This window comes from Rhinolophus sinicus, chromosome 17 (assembly GCF_057876585.1).
Source record: "Rhinolophus sinicus isolate RSI-liver-muscle chromosome 17, RSI-T2T, whole genome shotgun sequence".
NCBI lineage: Eukaryota > Metazoa > Chordata > Mammalia > Chiroptera > Rhinolophidae > Rhinolophus > Rhinolophus sinicus.
In genome coordinates, this window is record NC_142517.1 from 168,762,704 (window position 1) to 168,776,576 (window position 13,873).

A 13,873-nucleotide genomic window follows, 5' to 3' on the forward strand; every position below is an offset into this window, starting at 1 on the left:
CTCATGAGACCTGATGTTTTGTTTCCAAATTTACAAACTGTGGAAGGATTATCTATGAACTTCCATATATTTTTGTATAACAGCACTGATTTTATTTGTATTTAAATTCTAATATTTCCCCTGATTAATCATTTTTCAACATTATACTTGAATTAGAAATAAAGGTACCCAAAAGTTACTCATAAATGCCGTATATCATGCTGTTTTTGTGCAGTTCAACTTGGAAGCACTGGACTTTCTCAGAGTTATGGAAGGAAAATGACTGCGTGACATACTGTTACAGAATTTGTGATGCAGCAGTGTTTTCATATTATGCCCAATCTTCTGTGAAGAGACACTAGACTGATGTTTTCCAGAGTATTTCTGTTAAAATCTCCAGAGTCTGATATTTTTAAACAAATATTGTCTTTTCAGTTTTTCACAGATTTCATAGGCTAATTTTCCCATACCAGAATTTGTATTTCCAAGATATTGAGGCAAACAAGATGTCAGAAATAAAGAACAAAGGAGGTTCTGCCATATACTAAGAAGATAATAGTAAACATCTACCTGAGTAGCTAAAGCCCATCCCTCCAAAGAAGATTGGTTCATTTGGCACCTTTCTGCCTAAGAGAGAGTGGGCATGGTATTTTTGATTGAGGGAGCCACATAATAGATTTGGCTGAAACCGAAGATTATACCTGCCTTTTAAGTTGGAAAGGATCAGATGGAGTCTTCATGGCCCATTCTGAATGGACTGTGTTTACAATGAATATTCAAAAGCATGCATTTCCTCTCAAATATTAGGGTACACAGCCACTGGTTAAAAATACATCCAAATGGACACCAAAAGCTGAAGTAAATGGTCCATACATTTTAAGAATATGAGAAGAAAGGCTTGTGATTCTTTTAATAATCATACTGCAGGTGATAAAACGTCCCATAATAAAAGATTCTTATAGAATTTCTGCTTCTCTATGCCTTCGGTTAAATTGTTCAAGCTAATATTTAACGAGTGAATTTTTCAAAAAGATAAATAAATTTTCCTCTTTTCAAAATAATTGCATATTTTATTTTATTACTGAAAGGACATATAAAGGTTCTAAATATTAGATGTATTAGATGGTAGATGAGGATTAATCTGTAAAAAAAGGAAGAAAAATAATTTTACGTTACATGCCTCAAGAGCCTTTGTTTACATAACTTTATATTTTTATATAAGGATTACGTAGAATTTTGGAAATCCTAACTCTGAAAACAACCCTGAAAGTTATTTAGTTCAGGAATAGTAATAATAACAACAGTAATGTTAATAATATAGCTAATCTTTGAGCACTTATCATCTGCTGGGCACTATTTTAAGAAAATTTATACATGTAATCTTAGTTAATCCTCACAACAATCCTATGATGTAAATATTATTAACTTCATTTGACAGATAAGGGAACTGAGACACAAAATGTTTAACAAATCTGCCTGAGGTCATAGAACTGGCAAGTGGAAGAGTCAGTACAGTAGTAAAGCTGCAGAAACACTTGTAAAATTATCCCAGCCAGTTCTATCCGTGGAAAGTGTACACAGCTGTGGAGAGTGTGATGCGAAGGTGCCAGAAGGTCTACCCAAATACATCACCTTCAATGATTTACAACACTGCTTCAAATTCTCACCAATAGAGAAAATGCTTTGTGTGGAGATAATGCCTCCAAAAGGCTGTGTCTTTAGAATATTACCCAAGAATTGACGAGTAATGATAGCAAGACAAGGGTGACACATTTTAGGGAGATTTGGATGATAAAAGGAAAAATCACCCAAGGAGTTGTTGAAGGTAAACACCATAATACTATAGGCTCTTGGTCAGTCTTGGCAAGTGGAGGGGTGATAAAGACAAAATGCATCCCATTTGGCTTTGGCTATATATGGAAATTATCCATCTTTTTTCAATTACAGTTGACATTGAATATTATATTAGTTTCAGGTGTACAGCATAGTGGTTAGCCATTTATATAACTTATAAAGTGATCCCCCTGCTAAGTCTAGTACCCACCTGAAACCACGCATAGTTATTATAATATCATTGACTATTCCCTATGCTGTACTGTTTTGTAACTGCCAATTTGTACTTAATCCCTTCACCTTTCTCAGCCAGCTCTCCAACCCCTCTCCCAACCATCAATTTATTCTCTGTATCTGAGTCTGTTTCTGTTTCGTTAGTTTATTTTGTTTCATCGTAAGCTGTCTTTTCATTTGGGAAATACAACCACACTAGATAGTTAAAACTTTACTATTTGCAATGGTAAACAGCAAAAATTATCTATGTATAATTTATATTTTGCTTACCACTTCCGTTTTTGAACAAATATTCTTAAATAAGAGTCCCACATATGGGACTCCAATTTGATATATGAATTTTCCAATATATATGTGTGTGAGAATTCACAGCACCCTAAGAAGATTGTTGAAAGATTTCATCATATTCTCATAAGTATATATGAACCCACAAAACAGTTAAGTTAGCACAAATTCAACCTAGCCCAGCTGCATTTCTTACACATTACCTAAAATTCGTGCCTGCTGGAGGTGGTCTTTAAAAAGCTAAGAGAAAATACAACTGCTTTGAGTTATGTATCCTAATGAGCATCCAGGGCAACATTTAAGCTGATGTTTTAGAAAGACAGATATGGTATGCGAAATGACCAAGACCAGATAACATTACATACCACAGGTTTGCTAGAATTACCTTTCACCTTTTACCGTGTTTCTGCAACAATGGGTGCAACTATTCAGGATTGGAGTTTTAAGTAAATAATATGCAACAGGAAGTGAGACAGGTAAATTGATAAAAGTTCTTGGGTTAAGCCCCTGGAATAGGTAGTCAATTAATTAAAAATGCTTTTCAGAATGAACAAACTGATCTGATTTTCTCGGTGAGCTGTTAGCAGGTTCCTTTTAGTTCTTAAAACATTTTCTTTATTCAGTGTTTAACAACAAATGTGGGCCAATTGCTGTGAGTTAATTGAAAAGGATTGTTTTCTAGTTGCCAAGAAACGGCGCTTTCTTACATTATGCAGGCCATTATGTGCACAGATCCAGCTTCCTGATTTTTCTTTGAGGGTTTAAGAATATAGGCTGCTGTGATTTAGTTGTCCCTTGAGGAGAGGAGCTCAAAGAAGACCTTCAGGGGTGTTGTTCCATTTCAATATACCAGGTAAGATTTGGATTTGAAAGTGCTACTTTCTTCCTCATGCTTAACTTTTCCTAAATCACTTAAATGCTTTTAGGTTGAGTGAATGAGTGGCTCTAAAATGATTATTTACTTGGGATAGCTTCGTGTAAAATCTTTCCAAATTGATTTTTATTTTTCCAGCTGAAGGTTCTGAGAAAAAAAAAAGAGGTAGAGATAATAATAGATGTCTGTGAAACTGGCTCTAGAGTTTGTTTCTTCTTGATTTGAGTAGTAAATACATGTAAACCAAAAAGTTGTGAATATGTTTAGGGTTGAAATATTAAAATCATTGCCATGGAAGCAATAGTCACTATTTCCATTTGGAGAAAAGATTTCAAATCTTGTTTGACTCTTTCCAATTAAGAAATGAGCTTTATATTTGTTAATTTCTTAAGGAAAAAATGTTGATTTTATGTATAACTTGATCACTTGTCTCTCTTAAAAAAATATTCTGTGTATTTCTGTTGGCTATTTTCTTCATGATTTTGTCTTAAAGATGAAGATAAAATCAGGGTCTTTGTACTCATTGTAGCTTACTAGTAGATGTCATATATACAAAACAAAAGTCACCCTTCTTCCTCAGGAAAGAAAATAGCATTTTTTGGTTTAAAGTTAGTTGCTCCCAGGCTCACCAATGCTGCACTCTCTCTGGGTAATGATGTGGGGCAAGTGCTTGAAAAGGACTTTGTGAATTGAGTTTGTTGGGTCAAATTATCCACCCACTCTAAAGTAGTTTATATTTTCATAGGCTTAGGTTGAACTCTGCAAACCCATGAATTTACACTTATAACATCACACAGTTTGCTTCCACTATCCGTTGAAAACAAGTGTTGTCAAATGTGCAGAGGAACTTACTTGGACACTGTTATTGATCCTCTCTTTCAAAGTCATATTTTACCTCCTCTCTTCCATGGCTCTGAATTTCCTAGGAATATATTTCCTTTACAGGGCAGATCATCAAAAATGGATACAAGGCAGGTCAGATATTTGTTGTTTCATTAGGTAAGTTTCCATTTGTTCAGAGTTTGAAGACACCTGAGTATAAATATGACCTGTGTAATATGAACCCTAGTTGCAGCTGGAAAGAAATCATTGTAGCATGTCTTTACCTGATAATATGATTTGGGTTTTCCACAAGTGAACCAATACTCTGGTAAGGAAACTATTGTGTGGAATAATGTTGATGAAGTGATAGTTGAATATGACTTACAATCCATCCACTTACTTTTAACTTGTCAAACTAGAGTCTCCTTTCTTGAATTCCTAAACTTTTTTTAAATTAACTAAAAGAATCACAGTATCATCAGCTATCACAATTCATTACACTGTATTTTTTATTTACATAGTAGTAAAATTGAAGCAGTCCATTTAAATAAGTGCATGGTTTGTAGTTATGTATACTTGGTGTGACTTATTACCAAGTTTGCTGGAACTGTTCATTTGTTTCCAGGTAAGATGTAATTAAACAATTCTGTTCTGATTTACATTCCTTTCTTCATGTTGTCAAAATGTATTCTTTGCCCTGAAAATATACTTTTGATATTACTGGTATGATGGTGCTCAAAATATCGGCGCTGGTAAATTTTTTGCTTGTTCATTTTTGCAATTACTGGACCAGGTTGAAGGTGAATGTATAGAATGGGTGGAGTGGGGTAAAAGTCAGACTGATATACTATCTTACAGGCTGATTTCTTCCCATATCTAGCACACTGTTTCTTTGTCAGTACAACAGAAAGATTGTGATATTAATGAACTAACTATACAAGAAATATTTAATAGTGTAGCAAAATATCTTGATTTTGAGTTTTTTTAATTAAACAAATATTAACTATTTGTTAAAATATTGATTTGCTTCTCTGTGGATTAAAAGTTTTGCAGAAAGAATGATGTCCATCTAGGGTGGGATGAAAATCAATCTATAAAATTTTTGTGCAACATTAATTAAGAGACTGAATTGCATTGGTTATAGATCACAGTGACTGAAATCCCGTGATACGATATACTTTTAGAATCTAATGTCTTTGAAACATTATTTTGAGGAGTCCTAGAGATTTCAAAAAGCATTATAACAAGGGTGAGTGCGTGAAGGTGGTGGTATAGGGGAAATAAACATTAGTATCATTCAGCCTATACTTTTTGAGTTTGTCTGCAAGAACACAGAGAGCCTAAGAGTATTTGACAAAACCCTTCGTGGAAATCAAGACACACTCTATGTATAGTAATACTCTGATCTGCAGTTCAAGAAACCCAGTCAAGTATGAGTTAATCTGACATATTTCATTTCTAGTGCACTCAAGGTTTTTGACAATTTTTCTTTTGCAGGTGCTCATCATTCTTTCATTGTTCTAGGATTATTGCAAGAATCCTTAATAAGTGGCTTATCAATTTTTTTAAAGACCACCTATTTTTTGAAAACTAGGATAATTTCTTTTATGGTACAACTCTTAAACATCATTTCAAAGATTTCTAAAATCTTATGCCTTTGATTGCTACTTTTCCCATACTCTTTTGATACGTAATTTACCTAACTTTGGGAATTCAGAATAATATATAAAGTACTTTCTTACTGTCTTCTCACCTAAAACTGGTCTCTTTATAATATTAGAAGTTCATTTGTCTAAAGGGAGAAGATATATGCAAAATATTTTAGTAATTTTAATTGTCCTGTTGTTTATCTATACACAGCACCAAACTTTTATCTTGCTTTAATAAGCCACCACAAACACTCCTTTCTTTTGTCCTTAAAATTTTTGATAAACTGGGATTTTTAACTCCTCAACAGCAATGATAAGGAATCATTCTTATAAGTTCTTTTTTCAGTGTTCGTGTGGGAAAGGGAAATATTTTTCCTTTTCACTCTTAGTTCTTCCGGCTGGTCTAATCAAATTTACATGAGACAGGTTAACAGGAGAAAATTGCCTAATTTAATTATGTATGTACACATGAGGGTTCCATAAGAATATCCACTCCCCAGGACAAACTGGGTAGTTGAGGTTTATGTGCTATCTTGAGCTAAGAAGAAAACAGAGGTGGGGAGGTGGGAGGTGTTAGTGGTTTGACACTTCAAGGGGGGGGAAGACAATTTACATGGAGATGGAAAATCAAATGTTTGGTAAACAAATGTTTGCTGGGCTTTCTTTAAGGATTTCACACAGAGAGGACTTGGATCAATGTCCTTGCTAGGTTCCTCCCTGTCCATTACATACTATTATGATTCATATTAAATTATAGTTATCTATAATGATAGCTCCCTTCCTGGAGCAGGCCCTCTATCTAAACTACTTTAGGCAGTTAGGGGGAAGTTCAAAGGTTCTTCCTGAGTCTTTCCTTTCTTAAAAATAAGCAGTTTAAAATAATCAATATCTCCCAAAAAAGCATATTTTGAGGTGGTAAACGCTGTTACCCTTCATTTGCTTTTAAGTATTTCTAAAATCTGAGATTGCAGTCTCTCCTCTCTTCCTTCCTTTTGAGCAGTTATTCTCAATTTGGCAATATCTGAAGGTATTTTTTGATTGCTACAACAGAGGGTGTGGGATGCTCCTGGCATCTAATGGGTAGAGGACAGAGATGCTGCTAAACATTCTCCGATACACAGGACACTTCCCACAACAAAGAAGTATCCGATTCCAAGTGTCAATAATGCTGAGATTAAGAAACCCTGCTTTACAGGTCTCACATACCTTATCATGACTAAATACATAATTATGGGTTAGAATTTTTGTTTTCAGAATATCCTGAAATCTCATGTGTCTTCATTCCTTTTATTTATAATATTGGCCCATAGGATGGTACCTACTTTTTAATGACCTTTCTGGAATCTGCCTATATAAAGTCTAGGAATCATGATCTGACTGGATTGTCCAGTTTTCCCTTCCTTGATTGTTACTAGTACAAAATGACAATGGTCACATTATCTTTAAGCTCATGTCATGTCCATGTTACTAAATAGTGCTTTGTCAGAATGACTTGTAGACTATTTCCCTCGTTATTTTTACTTGTGACTAAAGAAGGATTCATTAATGCAAGACAATAATATCATCTGTGTAATTGCTGTGCTCCTCATTTCATGTCCAAAGTCATTCTTCAATAATCATTCATCCATTCTACAAAGATTCATTGAGCACCTATTGTGATCCAGAAACTGTTTTATGTTGGAAATTTAGCAGTGAATAAGACAAAAATCCTACTTTCATAGTGATTACATTCTAGTGGAAATCAGTAGATCCAAAATCCCCTTTTCCTTCAACCATTTTTCATCCTCATCTATTATATGCTCAAAACAACAACAGAATCTGGTGCATTATAAATAGTTGCAAAAGTTTGTTCATACTTTTTTTTTTTTCTTCATGTAAACCCTCTGTTTCTTGAGGAATGCCAAGAACCTTTTCATTCATTTCTGAACTTCACGTTCTGGCAGATGTCTCTATTCTTATCTTGCTCAGTGTGCATTCTAGAGAAGACTGACTTTAAAGTAAATTTTGAATGAAGGGAAATAGAATATTTGATGAATTGAAAGAATGTTAATCAGGAAAGTCAATCTGGCAGTTAGGGAAAAAAATGTAAAAGTAAAGATGGAAAATTATGAGAGGAAGAAGGCCAGTTGTGCCTCAAATTTATTTTATTTGCTATGACAAGAAAAAAGGAAAGAAAAGAAAGTGAAAAGAAAACTAAAAAAGAAGAAAATAATCTTTCCAGTTTAACTGTAACTTTGAGTGTTCTTTTCCTCTGGTGGATATCTCTGTCTCTGGGGAATTTTTTAGAATTCCTTACCTTATTTACAATTTTTTTCCTCAACAGTTATTGATTATGAGGTTATTGGGTTTCTTCTTTAGATAGGGAATAAGAAGCATAAATGAGGCAAAGTATTATAATTTTAATTTTCTGATCTAGATACTTGTTTTGATTTCTTTGTAGTTTCTTCCATTCCGTGATGCTTGTTTTCTTAGTATGTGCAGAATCGTTTTCTTAGTATATACAGGAGTTAAATGTTCTAATACCTTAAAATGTGAAAAACAGGATTTGATCCACGAAAATTTTAAGACTTTGTAAACCCATTAGTTTTAAGTAATCATTTAGCTTATTAACACACATTTACCAAAAACTCTCATTCCTACTTTTCTCTTCTCTTCCATTTAAGAATAAATTGAGATCTTACCTACTAGAGCAATATTGGTATAAAAAATTCCAAAGAAGCACCATAAATATGGCTACAAAGATGTTTAAAAATTATGAGTGGATTTTCTGGAGTTTACTGAAAATGACATAAATTCTAATACTATGGCTTACAACTGATTTTCTAGCAATAAACTTGAAAAATAAAATTTATCCTAAAAGTCTAGTGGTGCTGACAGATTGCAAGTGAAACTGTCTTTGAGAAAAACAAAAAAGAGTATTGTTTTTCTTTGTTGAAGTCTAGGCTTTTTCATCTGTTAGTGCTCTGAATGTGAGCAAGTTATACTTAGTCTCCAAGAACCTAGATTTGCTCAAACTGGGTGAAAATACTTATCTCACAGTGTCATTGTGTTGCAGGAAAAGAGGATTCTTGGCTTCACGTAGGAAAGAAGTCAAAGGTGAGCAGATATAGACTTTAAAGTAAAAGTAAGTTTATTTAGCAGAGAGTAAGTAAGAAAGCAAAGGCCACCCCATAAACAGTGGCGGTCTCTAATCCTAATTGCTAGTGGAAGAGACCCCTCCACACCCTGGGCTAGGGTTTATATGTGTTTTCTGCTTCCATGGAAAATTCACTGGTACAGGGGGAGGAAGGAGGGTAGAAGAACAATGGTAAGTTTATCTTTAACTTCAGTGAGATGCAAGAATAAGTTGGTTTGTAACTCTTGTAAGGTACAACCTGTGTTTAATTTGCCGTGGGCTTAAGGACAGGAATGGTCCTAATGGAATCTCAGGTCTTCCGGAGAGTTTGCTCTGTGTGATTGATTAACGTCAGCCTGAATTCTGTGTCTTGGGGCACATAGGCAGCAGGCTTGGAATCCAACCTCTTAGTTCCTTCTGTAAAAATAGTCCTCATGCCCCCTCCCTATATTAATTGTGGAAACTAAATGAGATAACACAGTGGAGTATTTGTCACAGAAATTAGGCAATAATATATGTTCCCCTTTCTTTATAACTTGAGTCCTAGACTCTCATAATTCATTTACTAGAAAAGATTCTAATGAAACCTTAAAAATCATCTAGTGTGTTACACTTCGGATGCTTGAAGTGTTTACATAATGTTCCCCTTGTCACTAGCCTATGTTTTAATAGCTCTAACAAAATACGTGTTACCTCCTAAGGAAACAGGCATTTATAAATGCTCTGTTGAAACACATGAAATTGCTACTTTAGTAGGTCAAACAGTTCAATATTGGCAAATTTCATATGATTCAACCAAATATACTGGGGGTGCCAAAAACATGTATACAAGTGGACACTTTGGTCAACGTTGCTCAAGCAGTAGTTCGCCTGAGTAATCAGAAGTGTCTGGAAGCTGATGGTAACCACTTTGAGCACCTCTTGTAATTGTAGCAGTCAAACGTGACTTGTATTCATCTTTTGTTATCAGTGTATATTGAGTATTACAATTTTAATACGTTTTCTCGTCTTAAAATGTGCATATATGTATTTTGGCACCCTCTGTATATAATATAAAAACAAAATCTCATTTCCCAAAACATAATTTTACATGATAAAAGTGACGTAACTTGATAATGCTAGAATGTAAATGTAGTTATTTTAGCTGTTTAAAAAATTATAAAAAGACACTACTAGAAAAATAATACAATCATTAAGAGCCTTGAGCAGAGGTCAACAAATTATTCAGTGGGCCAAATCTAGCCTGCCACATGGTTTTGTCCAGCCCATAGGGTAAGCATTGTTTTTACATTTCTAAACTATTGAAAAAAAATCAAAAGAATACTTTGTGACATGAAAAATATAAGAAATTCCAATTTCACTGTCCATAGATGAAGATTTTGTTTGTTTGTTTTTTAACAAACCATGCTTGCTCTTTTCCATATTGTCTTAGGCTGCTTTTGTTCTGCAAACACAGAATTGAGTAGTTGAAAACAGACTTTGTGATTTGTAAAGACTAAAATATTTATTCCCTGGCCCTTTACAAAAAGGGTTTGACCACCCCTGTCCTAGAGTCAAACCCTTTCCATGTGAATACCAATGCCATTACTTCTTGGCTCTGCGATATAGGTAAGTTATTGAACCTTTGTGAGCCGTAGTTTACACATTTTAAAATAGGCATTCAAATAGAACTTACCTCATAAGATAATTTTGCATGCCTGGTACATCGCAAGTACTCTATTAATGTTACTATAATTATCAGTATTCTTCTAGGATGCCATTTTAAATGATTGGGGGGAAAAAACTACAGAAACTTGTAAAGCTCAGATGGGCAACAATCGCTGCATCATCATATCATGATATAACAACAGGGTCAGCCTTCCATGGACTTAATAGTAAAATGCAAACACTTGCTCATTTGCTCATATAAATGCTTTTAATATTTACATCTCGCTCATACCACATGGACTATTTCAAGTGAAAAATATTAAGGTTTCTAAATTTGCAAATGCTAAGCTGCAAAGTGGAGCTGCTTTCTCCCTAGGACAATGAACATCTGCTGAAACAATCTGTCCAACAGAGCATTTGCCTCTGCTGGCCTTTTTTTTTTTTTTTTTTTTTTTTTTTTAAGAAATGGAAAAAGGATCATTGTTTAACTTCAACTTTCCTCATCTTCTAAATCAAGAAATGGTTTCTCTGAGGACTAGAAGTTTTTCAGGATTTAAAAAAGTAAAGGGCCTTGGCTTTTTATTTATTTATTTTTTTTCTATTTTTCAAGTAAAGGTAAGGAGAATTTTACTTAGAGTGCCATATTCTTTTTTCCTTCTAATTTGAATATTGTTTGAAAGACCACGGGCTATTCTAGATGATTTAAGATTTCTGTAGTGAATTGAGCTTTGGAGTACTTTCTAAATTTGAGAGAGACTGGGAGGTGGGGTAGTAGTTTCACACAGCAGAAAATGGGTCAAGTTTTAAATTAGAAAGGCTTTCGAGATATAGCTCAGATCTCTTTTTGTATGCCAAGTAAGAGGGGTATGGAGGGAAGATGATCCAAAATCTTGAAAATGAAATAAAATGCTCCCCAAACTAAAATCCAATAGCATCCTAGAGATAATGGGTGGTTAAGTAGAACTGCTGATAAACTTCAAGTCTAAGACTTATCAGTCTGGTTACCTCTCCAGCTTTTCTACACTGGTTTCCCCAGGGAAAGCTGAAGGGAGGACACTTCAAGTGCTCAGCTTTATAATGCGTCCTTAAGAAGTCAGTGAATAATAACCATTAGAGTTCTCTGGATAAACCAGCTTGAATTAAAGGTGCTTCTTTTGTTTCCTTACTTTAAAGTAGAGCTTCCGGTCCTTAGGGGATTACACCAAGAGCAATGAGTCATATCTGAAATGAGGAAGGGAAAGTGTTGTCAAATTTCATGTCAATTCATAAGAATAAACGTGAAGGGTGGTTCACAGTATTTTAATGAAGCAGGGAGTCACCGGGGGGAAGCCAGCGAATCAAATATGGAGCATTGAAGAATTTTTATTTGCTATGAAAGATTGAAGAATCTTGTTGTTTTCACATAGAATGAATTCTATTATGTAGAAATTATTCCTGATGTTTGTTTGTTTGTTTTGTAATTACTATTTTTACTTATGAAATGGTCAAGGATGTAAGTAAAAAGGTTCAGCTACCAAGTCAAAAATACTTTGCCACCTGCTCGGTATTTTACCAGCCAGTTAAAATCTTTAGCATTCTTTAGTACAAAGCCTTAAGATGCTTGTGAGGTGGAGGGAAATTTTCCTCTGTTAGAATCTTTTGGATGATAGTCAAACACTTCTGTAATTTCCTTTACCATTTTTAGCTCCTTTTGGCATCACTTATTTCAAGTATGCCTGTGGAATGTCAAGAATACGCCAGACATTATTTTGAATGTTGTATTTTCATATAATATCAAACTAAACTTGCTCCTAGAGACTTCGGAATTAAAGATAGAGTGCTTTTTTCTCATCTTTTAGCAAAAAAGAAAATTTTAATTAAGGACTGAATGGAGCTTTTGGTCAATCTCCTACCTGTGAAAGTAGATTAGAAAGGAATTTTTATCCTCCAGCTACAGGCAGTAACAGATTTACATGAAGGGGGTTGGGGAGTGAGGAAAACCAGAGGCCAAACTTATCACTTCAATTATCAAATGGTCCAAATATTTGTTCCAAAGCCATGATTTCACTGGAGTTGTTTTGTCCTGGATATTGACATTTGAGTCTTACTCATTTAAACATTTTAGAGTAATGATTTTGGCGATACTTTGGAAATTTTCTATGCTTATTTCTCTGGTTGAATACGTCTACGATTAGAAACTCTGTCATTGCTAGCTATTCTACTTGTCTGAAACAAGCATGTGAGGTTTGTTGTGTTGGCACCAAGAAGGAAAGAATGACAGAGCAGGCAGAGACCTCATGAGATCATCTAATCCATACTAAAGTCATTCAAAATAGATGGTTCTTCAGCCAAAAGGATCTGTTACACCGGCAATTGTAGTATGACTAGGCCCATAACAATAAAAGACGCTTGCTTGCCTTTCTGATCAAGAATCATTGCGATAATCAAACAGGATAAATTCTTTCCTAAGAAGCTTATGACTAATTCAGGTTTCTGCAAGCATTCCAGGAACAAGATTCTTTCTGGTTACCAAGATCCTAAGTGTGATTTTGGCCGAGAAGCTTAAAAACCAAAGTATGTTAGGCTGTGTCTCACTTGTTCTATGGTTCATTTCTCTTTTCATTTCTATGCTTTAGATTTTTTTTTTTTTTCTTCCTTATTATATAGAGAAACATCAATTACAAGTATTTTTAGCTGGCTTACCTGAATGAATCTCTTCTAGGGCTAACATATTTGAACAATCAACCACAGTATATAATTAACAGAAAAAACTCTTTCCTTCTCTATGTTTTCTAGCTCCTGTCCCATTATTTGTAGGTTTGTGAACTTGGACAAGTTATTTAAATTCTCTGGGTCTCAGTTTCCTCTTCTGTGTAAAACAAGAAAATCAGTCTAGAGGGCTGAAAGAGTCTCTCTTAGCTCCAACAGTCTATAATCTATCATAAAGCAAAATTGTGACCTTTATCATGAAGAAAAGACAGTGGGCGGGAAACGCGTTAGGAATTTTTTCTCATTTTTCCCACTCCCACAAATGCTACAAATGACTGAAGTCAGTGACTTGAAACTTTATTAGGTATGTTAATTTGGGTGAAGTTTCACATAAAGCTTATGAATTTGAAGCTGAAGGGGAGAGAACCTAAGCTACAATCTTATTTTTACCATTATTTATCACTTTTAAGACTTCAAACTTGTTCTATTTTAGAATAAAATACTGAATAATATCTCATGTGTTAATTTCTCAGGAAATAACAGCTAACTGATGTTAACATTAGTAATTATGTCTTCCTTCTAACAGGTAAAATGTAACTTCTCATTTTTTCACCCAAATTTTTGTGAAAAATGTGCTTACTCCTACAAATGCCTAGTCTTTCTTTCTAACATTTCTTTGTTGAAATCCTCCCCAAAAAGTTCAAAATATTCACACTCCAGGGAAAAAGTGTTGCTAAAGATGTACTT

The 13,873-nt window shown here is 34.3% G+C and overlaps 1 protein-coding gene across 1 annotated transcript in view; it reads left to right on the forward strand.

The window, feature by feature from the left end:
- Positions 1-3,081: 3,081 nt before the first annotated feature.
- Positions 3,082-13,873, forward strand: part of ITPRID2 (ITPR interacting domain containing 2) — a 92,064-nt gene continuing 81,272 nt past the window's right edge. The window contains exon 1 of the mRNA XM_074338864.2: positions 3,082-3,184. The gene's annotated coding sequence lies outside the window, so the exon portion shown is untranslated. The remainder of the gene's footprint in view (positions 3,185-13,873) is intronic.